The following is a 13,598-nucleotide window of genomic DNA, read 5'->3' as shown; positions in this document are numbered from 1 at the left end:
AATCCTTCTTGCAAATCAGGGGTGAATTCCTGGTTCCAGAAAAGTCGGAGGAAGCTCTCCAATTGAATGCAACTTCAACAGGCATTTGCTCTGAAAATCCTCCAAAATGTATGCTGTTCTAGTAGGCAGGAATTAGTATTATTTTGAATTTTGTCCAAGTAATTTGATTTTGTACCAAATCAAACCGTTTTGCATCATATATTTTTAACTCTTTTCTTTAAGTTTATTATATTTTTATTTTGTCACTTTAATTAAAAAAAAAAAAAGTCATTTTGAAAGAAAAATATCAGAGAAGCTCAATAAATGTCCCAGTTAAACATTTGGGCTAAAACAGATTTCAGCTCCAAACCAGAAGTAATTAAGAGTCCTGGCAGAGCTACTCGTCTCACCCTAGAAGCTCAGCAGTTTCTGTTGTGTTTCCTCTCAACGTGACTACCCGGGGACACATAGCAGAGCTGAAGGGTTGCTACCAGAATCCAAGCTCAGACCATGTCCAGTGTTACTCCTATCAGCGTCCTTTCAATGTGCTGCACTTGGGTGTGGCTCTTCTCAAGAGCAGAGTATCTGCTGTCCCATCAGCTTTCTTGGACAGCGGAGGGCTTTTAGGCGTTTACTGATATAACACAAGAGAACATAATGCAGAAATGGCCCAACCAGGACACAAAACATCCTCGTGCTAAACTAACATCATGGTATCTGTGCACCATCCACCTTCCCATTGCATCTAAAGGCAATAAAGAAGAAAAAAAAATGAGGATAGTTTGGGGACCGTTTTGAGATAGCTGATGAAGGTGCAGGTCAACGGTTCTGCGGACGGGAGGGCACAGCCGGGCTTTCCTGGGTGCCAGCCCCGCCGGTGCTACCACGGCTCGGTCGCCACCACTCACTGCTCCTCCTCAAATGGGCTGCAGTGATTCACTCGGGACAAACACTTCCCTGATCTCTGCGTAGCTGTTTTCTGCCTTGCTAGACTCTAAGCTTTGCATTTAATGAATTCGCAGGTGACACTCGCAACGAGTGAGCACAGGCATGTGAGATCCCTCAAAAGAGTATGCTAGAGCCACTCTTTAATTATCGCCGTGTTATTGCTGCGAGCTCACTGTTTTGTTAAAACTGTTACTCCAAGCTCTGCTTTTCTGCTTACATGTGCTTTAAATTATACTAAATCCAGTAAAACCAATCGGGTTAGAGTATGCAACTGAAAGCAGAATTTGATCTATTTTTATTGCTTTTCTTTCCTCCCCTTTAATTTTTAATTAGAATATAAAAAATGAAATCTGTTTTTTATTAAATCCTTATTTATGAAAACTGCTCCACACCATGCATAGAAAAGCGCTGGCTGATTGCTCATTTTACCACGGTTATAAATATTGGATTAAATTAAATATGACACGGAGAGGAGTCAGAAATTTTAAAAAGTGGTTTGTAAAAATGGCAGGATAGGTAATCGAGATGACAGAGGAAGCATGTGTATGGGCATGTGTGCATGTTCGTACATAAACAAGCAGAACCCAAAGAAGTAGCATAGAAAATAAAAAAAAATTGGCTACTCCTAAGGACAGACTCTAAACTTAATACAATGCTCAGAATTTATTTTCCTGTATTCCTACGTCATAAAACCTCAAAGCACAACACACCTAAAGAATCAATAGATACAACACGTAACACATGTTCCAAAAGAGAAATCTAAGAAATAAAGTGCCACGTAGCTTATCTTAAGGTTGAAAGAAATAGTCTGCTCCCTGGAACTGGCAAAAATCCTTCCTCAGAAGAGTAAAGCAGGTGGGATTAAATAAGCCAAAACACTGGTTGTACCACGCACATTGCTGACAGTTGGGCAGACATTTAAAAATCAGCCGTCTTCCAAGGCTGTCAAACCTTTGGGGAATTTTGCAGTCAGCTTCTCATTTATGATTCTGCTAGTGGATAGTTTGCCTTGTACTGGAAATTAAATAGTAATAGAAAAAGGGATAAAAGGAAAAAAAGGAAAAAGAAAAAAAGGAAGACAAGCCCAAGCCCCAAGAAGTACAGCCATATTCATAAGGCCTTTTCTCGGTGCTCACTTTGATTTTTCCAGAGTGAATACATATGTAAGAGACCTCCTTTCCACTCAGCACTGCTGACCAAAGCTGAAAGCAAGTCATTCAAGCAGTTTACAACAATAAGTGCTTAATGAGTAGGTTTCTTCTTGACCCAAGTATTAATTTATAATTTTGGTGCCTCAAATGTCAGAAAAAAATCTGCTCTCTTTCTGGTAATTAATTGTTAACTGTGTACTCTGCTGACACAAGGTATTCATCACGACAGGACAAAGGGTTAAGAAAAAGGTGGCAAAAGACATACGAAGCCTTGCAGAAAATTAAATTGAATCTTTCCTTAAAAGAAAAATAGGAGAATGACACTGTTTCTGGCTGCCTCTTAGAAAGGCAGGGGCGGAGTTTGAGCTGGCATTAATCAACATAGCTGAAGATATAGAAAGTAGAAAACTAGATGTAAAGCAGGCATTCAGAGTGCTTGAATTCGTTACGCAGTTTACCGATAGACTTTTTGCGTGACCCTAGTTACTTGCAGAAAGACACCCAAGTAGCAGCTGCTTAAGGAGACGTTGCAGCTATCACCCTTATATCCACATTTGCCCTAGCACAGAGCATACCTGTACTTGAATGCCTATAAATCCTTAAATCTGATAAATTCCTCAATTATAAACTCAGAGTTGAACAACCTGCTCATCTCTTGGGCTTGATTCTCCTCTCACATGTACTGGGTTCTCCACCCGATAGACTTATTCCTCCTTTACTACAGTGAGAAGAAAAAGGAGTCTCCTTTTCCAGATCAGATCAGAAGCCTACACAAAAAGGCTTTTTTTTTTTTTTCTTCCCTTGAGAATTCATATTGTGCAACAAGAAAAAATTCAATAAACTGGGGAGGAAAAAAAGAAAACGCTAGTTCTATCCAGGTTAAAGAGATGTAGCTGCGGCTAGTTCTCAGATGCGTGAAGGTGCACTGATAACTACACAGCCTGTATGCCATGACAAATCAGAACCTACTTGGCTAACTTTGAAACATCAAGACTTTTATAGCAAGTGAAGCGTGAAATGTATTGTTCACCAATGTGTGTGTGTATATGTATGTATGTATGTATGTATATGTGTTAATATACACACACGAAGCTTCAACAAAATCCTCTGAGTTTTTGTCTTTACAGCTCCTGCAAAACATCAGCTATTGCAGCATGTCTGGTGAAAATACGAGCATATGTATGAAATTGATTTAATGCCAGCTAAAGGGACATTAATCTAGCTGCAAATTTTCAGTGCAGGGACACGGTGCAGTAAATTTCTGCTAGTCTAACACCAGAGTTGATACTGCATGATATATGACACTTTTGTTTGGAAAAGAAAAGAAAACTTTTCTTCAGAACCTTAATTGACTCTCATATATTTCTGGTTACAAGTTGTACTGATAATAAAGGCAATAAGTATAGCAAGTAAGCCCATATTTTTCAAAAATTCTGAAAGATATACAATTATGCTACCCAATTGACTGTATTCTCTTCATTCCCTTTATAATATTACAGAGTTAAGAATCTTAATTCACATTGATTTCCCGTATGGATTTTTTGTATTAATAATATACAAGCAGGAAAAAATAGCAATGTCTTTGCCCCCAAGAAATCCCTAAAATGGAAGCTGAGAATCCAGCTGTCTCATCAGACTTTTCTGTAGTAATCCAGGTAAGGAGATGTCTTGGCATTACATTAATAGTCTTTAGCAGGAGCTCAGTTTAAAATGATTTCCTTTCACTATATTTACCCAAAACTACTTAGTCAAGGCAGTAACCCCAGTGACTTCACGTGCTCCAGAGATCAACATTTCATACAAAACAGTTCACCAAAAAATGGGCTTTGGTGCCGTCCCCCTTGCACTATGCAGATCCCAGGACTCTGGATGGGGATACAGCGCTGCTCCACGAAAGCCAGGGCACCCTGAGGCAGGTCTCACAGCAGAAAGGTGGCAGCTAGCAACCGAGGTAGTGAAAAACAGCTCACAGATCCTCTGTTAGCTCCGCTGCACTGGTTAATACGTAAATGATTTGACCGCTCACTTAGGGGGTGAGATATCGAGGGTAAAAACCTTTTTCTCCCTGATTCAGAGCAAGGACCATTGATCTGAATTTGAATATCATCATCTATCATTAGGCAGACTGAATGGAAGCACAGCCCTGTTTTCCTCAGCAGAAGATTTTTCCTACTGCAGAAAAGAATCATTCTTTACTGCGTCATTTTCCTCTTAAACAAAGATGGGAAACAAGAAACATCTGCAGTAGCACCCAGTCATGCTAGAAGGTACTTAATATCCTTAGAAACAATACTGACCTTTCGGTCTGAGATTGGTTTAGATCCCAGCGTCAACGTAGCTAATGTCCCTCCTGCATGTCACCTTCCTGATTTCTACCAACATTTTAGCTTTTCCAGCACAATTTCTCCAAAAAAGAGAAACGCCACCCACCCAAACATACAGATGTACTACATCTACAGACAACTGGGTTTGCAATAGGACATACTTCATCCATCCAAAGGAATAACACAGTAAGAGATCTCTGCTTTCCCCCTCACTCCCTGCTCCATGCAGCTCTTCATCAGAACTTCAGTTGTTGCCTGCTGAGGAGAGCATGTCCTTCCTCTTTTTATGGACTTGCTAAGTCTTACCTGGGAGGATTTTTTTTTTTTTCCTTTTCTTATGAAGTTCTGGTAGTAAGTCACTGTTGGGACCTGATGGGCTATTAGGGTGAACATTCTGATCAGCTCCAAAGATACGCTGAAGACTACAAAAGCTGGAGCTTTTTGTAAAGCACTCCGAATCCAATGACTGCCTGTCTAGCCAGACTTGCCCTCTACACTCCTGACATGCTGTATAACAGACTTTTAAGAGGGAATAGCCATTTTAGGATTCTTCAGTATTTTCAGTGGCATCCATTAAGAGACTCTGGTGTCCCCACGCAAGAAGGGGACATGGTCACGCCAACCATACTAAAAAAAAAGTAGCAGTTACGGTGTTCTGTAGCTTGCACTTTATTGCAAACTATAAAAGTGATCCCATTTGCATTTGTTAATAAAAGCAGACACATCTGCAGTCTTTATTCAGCCATTCCAAACTAATCTGTCCCATGGATTAGCTCAGGTCCCGCCTATGCCACCTCACGAACAAGTGATGGATGTTGCAAATAGTTGGGCCCTGAGCAGTTTATAGGGCTCTGCTGGGAGCAGTCCATTCTGCAATCTGAACAAGCCCAACCGCCAAGCAGTGATCAGAAGTACATTTCAGAAAGAACTGGAAAGAAATTTAAAAGGAAAAGTTCAAAGGCAGCATAAATATGATAGGATTGGTCTTATCTTAACGGAGAAAGGACAATAAAATGTAAACAAGGAAAAGTTCAGCCTCCAGCTGGGGGTTATACAATTGTCCATCCAGACAACCGGGTTCAGATAACAATAATGTCATATGAATGGAGAATAGATGGTGGTAGAAAAGGATGGTTAAAAGGCAGTGGACTGTTTTTTTATATAATATACATTTTGTACACAGAGAGAGCTGAACTTGCAACCCACAGATGTGACATTCTGGCAGGGAGGATAAACCTGAAAAATTTCACTCTAAGGCTAGAGATTCGGACGGTAACGAGTGACTGCAATCAATAATGGAACAAAGAGGCAACCTTACCTTTTGGCAGTAAGGAAGAGCACAGAAAAGCTGCTCTACTGGGTAAGTCTGTTCTGCTCTTGTCTACTGGTTCATCTAGCTCACCTCTAGGAGTTTTAAGTGTTGTCTACTTCACAGATCCCTCTGAAAACTCTCTAGCAAACTATCTTGTGATGAAGAAAATTTTTTTCTGCCTCTTAGTATTAGAGATTATTTCTGCCATTATAGAGAAGAGACAGACAGAAAAATACAATTGAAAAAGTTTCTCTCTGAAGACCAAAAAATTGAATTCTAAGTCATATTTCACATTCTGGAATTTAAAATTGTTACTGTTGTTGTTGCCCTTGTTATCCGGGGAAACTTTCTGCAGTTTGATTAAGCATCCTGAAGCCATAGGACGATGTGTTACAAAGTCACAGCAATTGGGAGGGATTCAGTGGCAACTTCCGCAATCCTGTCAGGTCAACAGCCCATGGTGTTGACAGCCTGATAGCCCTAAAGCTGAAAGAACTACAACACCAGAACTTTTAAATTTTTGGAAGCAGAAAGTTTTCAGTGAACTAATTTCTACATCAGCGTAGGCTGCTTTGGGTACCCTGTTCCTTAGCAGTCTTTTATTCTTGCAAAAGAGTTCAAAATTTTATATTTTGCTTAAGCTTAGTACAGTTGTGTTTCTTTTTGTTGCCCGTGGAAACTTTGGTTGTTAATGTTGAATCATTAGCTTTGGTCATTAACTCCTTCCAAGGCTTTTTGTTCTTTTTAACCTGACACAAAATATGTCAGTGTCCAGGGTTTCCTTTAGGTCTTGTCTGGATTAAGAAGAATTCCTACTGGTGAATAGAATCACAGAATAACCGAGGTTGGAAAGGACCTCTTGTGATGGTGTGGTCCCCCTCCCAACCTGACCTTTCACCCCCAAACCTGCTTAGACAACGGCTCCCAGGGCCTCCCCCACCCCTGTGCTCAGGCTATCCACATCAGAGCAAAGTCTGGGGAGACAGATAACAGCACGATAGCCAAGGACTAATTGAACATGCACCAATCAACGCGCAGCCGGTATGCAAATATGAGTATGAGTCAATCATCTTACCCCACAAATAGGGGGCAGCCCAGAGCCCGTTGAGCTCTCCTGCACAGCAGCTGTCTGCATGGTGGTGAATCTCCCCTTGAGTAGGGACGCCTCTCGAGGTTACTCCTAAAGGTCGAGAGATTCCTTGCCCGTGACATATCCTTGGTAGGTGACTAGTAGTGCGCTAAACCTTTGGAAACTTTACTAAGTGTATCTAGGATAGACTGTGTACACACTTCTTAGATATGAACCGTCAACAAAGTCTGGGAATGGGTAGGAGTTCAGAAAGCAAGGGAGTCCACCCTGAACCCCATGACTCAATGGGAGGATCTCTTCGACGATTTCATCTGACCCTATCCTCCATGCAGTAGATAACCTTGTGAACCCTGCCATCGAATCTCGTTAAATTGCTGTCTTATTTACCTTTGATCTTTGTTAAACTACTGTCTTATATCAATAACACATATTGCTGCTTCTCTCTTACGAGTGAAGTTCATCAATCCTTACTCACCCACGACACCTCTGGAGGCCATGTGGTCCAGCATCTTCTTCAAAGACATGTCAGTTTAGCTCAGGTTGTTTGAGACCTTGTCCAGCTGATTTTTGAATTCACCTTGGGTGAGACTTCACAATTTCTGGGCCCGTAGTCCAGTCTTTGACCATCTTCATGGTAAAAAATTTTTCTGATAATCAATAATAATTTTCCCTGATGCAATTTGTGTCCTTTGCAGTCTTTTGACAGTACATACCCAAGAACAATCTGGCTCCAAATTCTCTATACCTTCGCATTCAGTAATTTAAGACTGCATTAAGATCTCTTGGCCTTCTCTTCTCCAAGCCAAAGAAGCCCTATCCTTCAGCATCTCTTCACTGGGTAAGAGCTCCAGCCCAGACCATCTCAGTGGCCCCTGCTGGACTGGCTCCAGTTTTTTGATGTCTCTCTTGTATTGGGGTCCCTGAACCGGACAGAGCATGCCCGATGTGGGCTCCTAACGAAAGGCAGGACCAGTCCATTGGCAAGTTGATCATTTTCAATTTGCATTTCACATAGCAGCAGGCAAAGGTTTGCAGTTTGTTCCAGGCTTAGTTTTCATCCTGACCAGTCAGAAGGAGTTGTATGTGTACTTGTTACGACAAGTGACCCTCAGATTTCCGGCAGCACAAGTTATCAGCTTTCAAGTGTTGTAGTTCTTTCAGCTTTAGGGCTATCAGGCTGTCAACACCATGGGCTGTTGACCTGACAGGATTGCGGATGTCGCCACCGAATCCCTCCCAATTGCTGTGACTTTGTAACACATCACCCTATGGCTTCAGGATGCTTAATCAAACTGCAGAAAGCTTCCCCGGATAACAAGGGCAACAACAACAGTAATAACAGCAGTGGAAGGAAGAAAAAAGACTTATGCAATCAGGGAGGAAATTAGGACAGTGAGATAGGGAATTGGGGTTTAGGGGGGAAGCTGCAACTGACAGGAAAGTAGATTAAGTTTGAAAAGATTTTTTTTAGGCATTTATACAAGAGGACAGCAAGAATATCCCACCTGAGACCATCTGTTCACTCACCTTCCGAGATGACTTCACCATCAGCACAAAAGAGACAATGTTTTTTGAAAACTAAGGCAGCACATACACAAGAAACCCATAGTTACACAGACAGATGGGATCAGGCTGAAAGAAGAAAAGACACATATTTCTTAGGCTATCTGAAAGAATTAAGAAAAGCTTGTCTAAGTGAAGCTTCTGCAATTCAGATGGAAGCATACACAAAATAGGTCTTAAAAATAAGTAAGAGTGACCCAGAACTATGCAAGGCATACAGAAACATATGGATTGGGTAAAACACACCAAGTTGCAGTCTCTCCATGAGGCACACCTGCGCCCAGAAATATATGAGTTTCTGAAAATGTAATTTTTTTAATAATTTTTTTTCTTTCCGTGTTTTGGTACCCTTGGCCCCTGCTTGAACAAAGAAATAAAAACAATGTTTTTCAGAAGTCATTATTTCACATCGAGATTTATTCTCCCTCTAAAGGCAGACTACTGCCAGTCATTCCATCCTAGAAGCTTATTAGGCTGGACAGGCATGACTTCCCCTTTGTCAATCCATATTGACTGCTCCTGATCACCTTCTTCATGTGCTTGGAAGTGGAATCCAGGATTAGTTGCTCCACCTTTGCAGGATCGAGGTGAGGCTGACTGGCCTGTCATTCCCTGGCTCCTCCTTCTTGCCCTGTTTGAAGATTGGAGAGAGATTTGATTTCTTCCAGTCCTCAGGCACTACTCCTGATCTCCATGACCTTTCAAAGATGGTGGAGAGTGGCCTAGCAATGATGTCCACCAGCTCCCTCGGCACTCGTGGCATCCCGTCAGGGCTCATGGACTTGGGTATGTCCAGTTTGCTTAACTGATCCCTAACCCAATCCTCCTACACCGAGGGAAAGTTTTCCTTTCTCCAGACTTCCTCTCTGGTCTCCAGGGGCTGGAATTCCTGAGGGCTGATCCTACCAATAAAGACTGAGGTAAAGAAGGCTTTAGGTACTTCTGCCTTTTCTGTATCCTTTGTCACCAGGGCTCCGGCCCCATTCAGCAGCGGACCCACATTCTCCCTAGTCTTCCATTTGTTACTGATGTATTTAAAGAAGCCCTTCTTACTGTCCTTGTCATACCCTGCCAAATTAAACTGCAGACGGTCCTTGGCCTTCCTAGCCCAACCCTGCATACTCAGACAACATCCCTATATTCCTTCCAGGTTATCTGTCCCTGCTTCCACTTTCTGTACACTTCTTTCTTCCCTCTTTCTTCTTCATCCATACAGATCTCCAGTCTCCTTTGCTTGAGTTCTTGCTCATTGGGATGGACAATTTTTGAGCTTAGAGGAAGTGATCCTTGAATATCAATGAGCTCTCTTCAGTCCATCTTCCTTCCAGGGCTCTATACCATGGGACTCTTCCAAAAAGGTCCCTGAAGAGGGCAAAGTTTGCTCTCTTGAAGTGCAAGGCTGTGATCCTGTTCTTTTCCCTTCTCCCTCCTCTCAGGATCCTCAGCTCCATCATCTCATGGTCATCAATACTCTCTAGGAATGCCCTGGATTGCTTGTGCCTTTCTGTGTTGTCCCTCCAGCAGATATCAGGGTGGTTAAAGCCCTCATGAGGACTAGGGCCTGAGAACATAAGGCTACTTCCAGCTGACTGTAGAAGACCTCATCTACTTCTTATTTCTGCATCAGTTAAGGTAAAAATTGTCCGTGAGGTGAAAATAGTTTTTTTACTTTTCACTGTCTGTTTATGCATGAGTTGGCTAGTCAATGCTCCTTAGGTATCTTAGCATTTTAGCAGGGCAGACACAATTTCAAGCACCCAGTCCTCCATTTGTAGTCCTCCACTGTACTGTCTCTTGGGCTGCATACAGATTAATGAAATAAATAGGGCCAGAACTGAGGCCCCAGCACTGCCTGCAATTATGCCTACAGTTTATGTATTAGCACACTCCCTGGCAGTCTTGCAGACAATGGTCATCATGGTCCGGGGACAGCAAAAAGAACCATTCTTAGGAGGCAGCTTGGAAGCGGACATCGGTTTTGCAGAAGGGAGTTTAGCCGTGTGTGTATATATATATATATATGTATATATTTGTATATGTATGTATGTATGTATGTATGTATGTATGTATATGTATGTATGTATATGTATACATATATGTATGTGATCTGCAATGTGTTCCCTGTCCTAGAGGTCAGTTTGCTCGTACAGATGTAGCCTCTGACATTTCACCTGACTTGCGATTTCAAAATCTGTCCTTAAAGCAGTTGTAATATGCACAGCTCTAAGAGTGCCCCTGTCTAATTCTAATAGCCTTACAAGATCTCCACGTGAAGGAAGGGAAGGGAGACAGCTCCTCAGCGCTCATACCTGGGGGACAAAAACCTTCTTCAAGAATGGCATGTAACTCCTCACAGCACAAGAGACAAATCACCAGGGCACTTTCCATAGAAACGTTGCTCCAAAATCTTCTAGGCATTCCCTTGATCTCTCTATGAGATCTTTCCTGTGATAAAACACAGACTGTCACAGAAAGAATTTTAAGATCCTGAAAGGAAAGGAGCTATATAAAAGCAAAATGTAATTATTACTGTGCAGCATTCAGACAGTTCTTTACAGTCTTGACTCTTCTATAAAAAATAGTGGTGGGAGGGAGGATCAGGACATAACATAGTACAGAAAAGATTTGCACTAACTTTACAGCAATGCTGATCCATTGGGTTTGGCTGATCTGCCTACAGGAGTGGGAGAAAAGAACCTGGCCTAGAGATTCCAGCTTCAACAACAAAACCCATTTAACAGGGGGGGGAAATTTCATTTTATTTTTAACTTGCTTTCCTAACTTTTTTCTTAATAAAACTTCAAACAATAAAAGCACAACAAATACAGATAGCGGGTCTAAAAGTAGTCCTCCATCCCAGACAATTACAATCTCAAAGCAATTTTGGATTCTCACCTCTCTTTACAATGATACACTGCATGCCATTTTGTGTCAAATCTACAGTGCAAACCGTCAAAAAGCCCATAAATCCAGATTACATATTAATATATGCATCTAGTCCAGGAGCTTAAACCAGACCAAGGGAAAAGCACTCCATTTTTTCTTCCTAAATTGTACTAGAGTCTTTACTGACATGCACATTTTTCCCCACTGACTGCTATTGACAACCAGTTTTGATAGTCTCACTTTTTTACCAGTACTGAATATATTCAGTGGCAGTTGGCAAGCCAGCATTGACATGGTTGTAGGATTTCATATGACCCATACTTAGAGGTGAACTTTATTTTGGAAGTGATAGCTGCGATGATTGGTTTAGATAGATACCGAATTCGGATGTGTTATACCTACCATGTATAGGAGCAGAATATGATGCTAAGCCAACTGCTGAAACCTTACCATGTTTTCCCTTGGGTAAAATTCCCAAAGCCAACAACTATCTTTTTCTCTTGTTCTCATACATTTGTTTATATTTTTCCCTGGTGCTGCCATAGCAATACAAGGATCAAGAATTCCAGCTTGGCCGAAGAGGGTGTCACTGAGGTCCTACAGGAGGATCTGAGGTGTCACACAGTAACAGGAGCTCAGGACAGATCAGGTAGGAGCCATCCATGAAGTATAATGGCTTCCAACTCCTCGTCTTCGTGGCCTGGGACATACCAACTAGGAATTCCTAATGGCAAGGAGTCACAAGTCCTGTCTGAGGAACAGTATTACTCAGGGCCAGCCAAGCTCCTTTTGCCATGTTTAGACTTCAATTTCAGAAAAAAAACATATTCTGCTGCTCTCCCGTGGGAATGATGTTCACTCCCCTCACATCCTCCTTTTATAAATGGGAGTCTGATATTTGAAGGAAATGATACCATCTGCCCGAAGTCAAAAAGAAAGCTTGTGGCTGAACTGAGTACCAAACTAGGGCCCCAAAGACATCCTTTGATTTATGTCCTTCAGGAATCACAGGCAAGACATGGAATCTCCAAGGACAGACACAGTGCTAGGCTGCTACACACAGTCCGTGGATGTCCCAAGCCTTCCCCCTTACAACCGCTGTGTCAGAGAGAAATCCTGTGGGTAAGGGAGACTTCTAAAGAAGGAGAAAAGACGTCTCTATATGCAGACATTCTGGGTTACGCTACATCTCAGAAGCTGCCCCAAAGTACCAGACATCATCTTGAACAGTCTCCTGGCTACGAAGCTCTGCTCCATCATCTTCCAGAGTAGTCTGAGTTTCAGAAGGGCACAAAGATGACCCTTGATAGGATATAGACAGCACAAAGCCTGACCCCAAGAAATCAGAGACTCGTCAGAAGGAGAAGAAAGACTGCATAAAATTTTCAAAGACAGATATGCAGTATGTCTCCTGTCTAATCCAACAGTGTGAATTTCTTATGTTTTCATAATAAAAATAGATTTCCTACACTCGTACCAGGGGCACCAGGTAGAACTATCTCATCAGGCTTTTCTTGCACCCAGACTTTACATTTCTTTACTGTTCATGGCAACGATGTCAGTAATCAGCAGATAAACAACTTTCTTAAATTTAACTTAAAATATATATCTTTAAAACAAATAAAGCCAGAGTCCTGATATCTAATTCTTCGTAAATGTTCAACTGTAGTGATAGGAAGGCCTAATTCTTCACTCTACATCCTTAGATCCATTTACATCAGTGTATCTTCCTGAAGAACAGCTGACAAGTAACTCCTACCACCTTTGCAGAGGTCTTAACACAGTCTGTTCATACCTTTCAAAGTGCTCTAGCGCATCAGCTTCAGCAAAAGAAGACTTGCAACTTGGAAAACAGCAGGATATCTGCATAAAACATCTTGGTCCATTGTCTTTTAAGAAAGTAAAAAGCTGTTTGTTTCCAGCAAGCTGTTATTCCATAGGCCTGATGGAATGCAATCATTAGGGAATATGCTATATATTCCATTGTCTGAATATAAATTTACAGTCATGTATAATAACTGGGTTTAAGACTCTTACGTAGCAGATCCGACAGTAGTCATACTATTACTGTTTATCAGCCTCATTTCCATCACGATACCTGTTGAGTGTCTGAGCACCTCCTCCTCCTTACTGCATCCTACCTCAAGTCACCTTCACGATGCACGAAGGTGCAGTTATGCCCATTTTGTACATAGGAAGTGAGAGAAAAACATTACAGTGACCTGCATGCAAAGTCTGTGCCACAGGCATGAATTACACCCCAGAGTCTAAATTACAGCTCTCCTGTACTCCTTTTATCCTCCATTAAATGTGTTGTTTGTTCAAACCAATATTGAAGCAGAACT

The 13,598-nt window shown here is 41.7% G+C and overlaps 1 long non-coding RNA gene across 1 annotated transcript in view; it reads left to right on the top strand.

Moving 5' to 3' along the window:
* LOC138066223 (uncharacterized) overlaps window positions 1-13,598 on the top strand; it is a 52,297-nt gene that overhangs the window by 34,748 nt on the left and 3,951 nt on the right. The window contains exon 2 of the long non-coding RNA XR_011139461.1: window positions 5,586-5,762. This is a non-coding gene — a long non-coding RNA (uncharacterized lncRNA). The remainder of the gene's footprint in view (window positions 1-5,585; window positions 5,763-13,598) is intronic.

The sequence above is a fragment of the Struthio camelus genome, chromosome 2, assembly GCF_040807025.1.
Source record: "Struthio camelus isolate bStrCam1 chromosome 2, bStrCam1.hap1, whole genome shotgun sequence".
Lineage (NCBI taxonomy): Eukaryota > Metazoa > Chordata > Aves > Struthioniformes > Struthionidae > Struthio > Struthio camelus.
The sequence above is the reverse complement of the archived record's forward strand: the minus strand, read 5'-3'. Positions and strand labels throughout refer to the sequence as shown.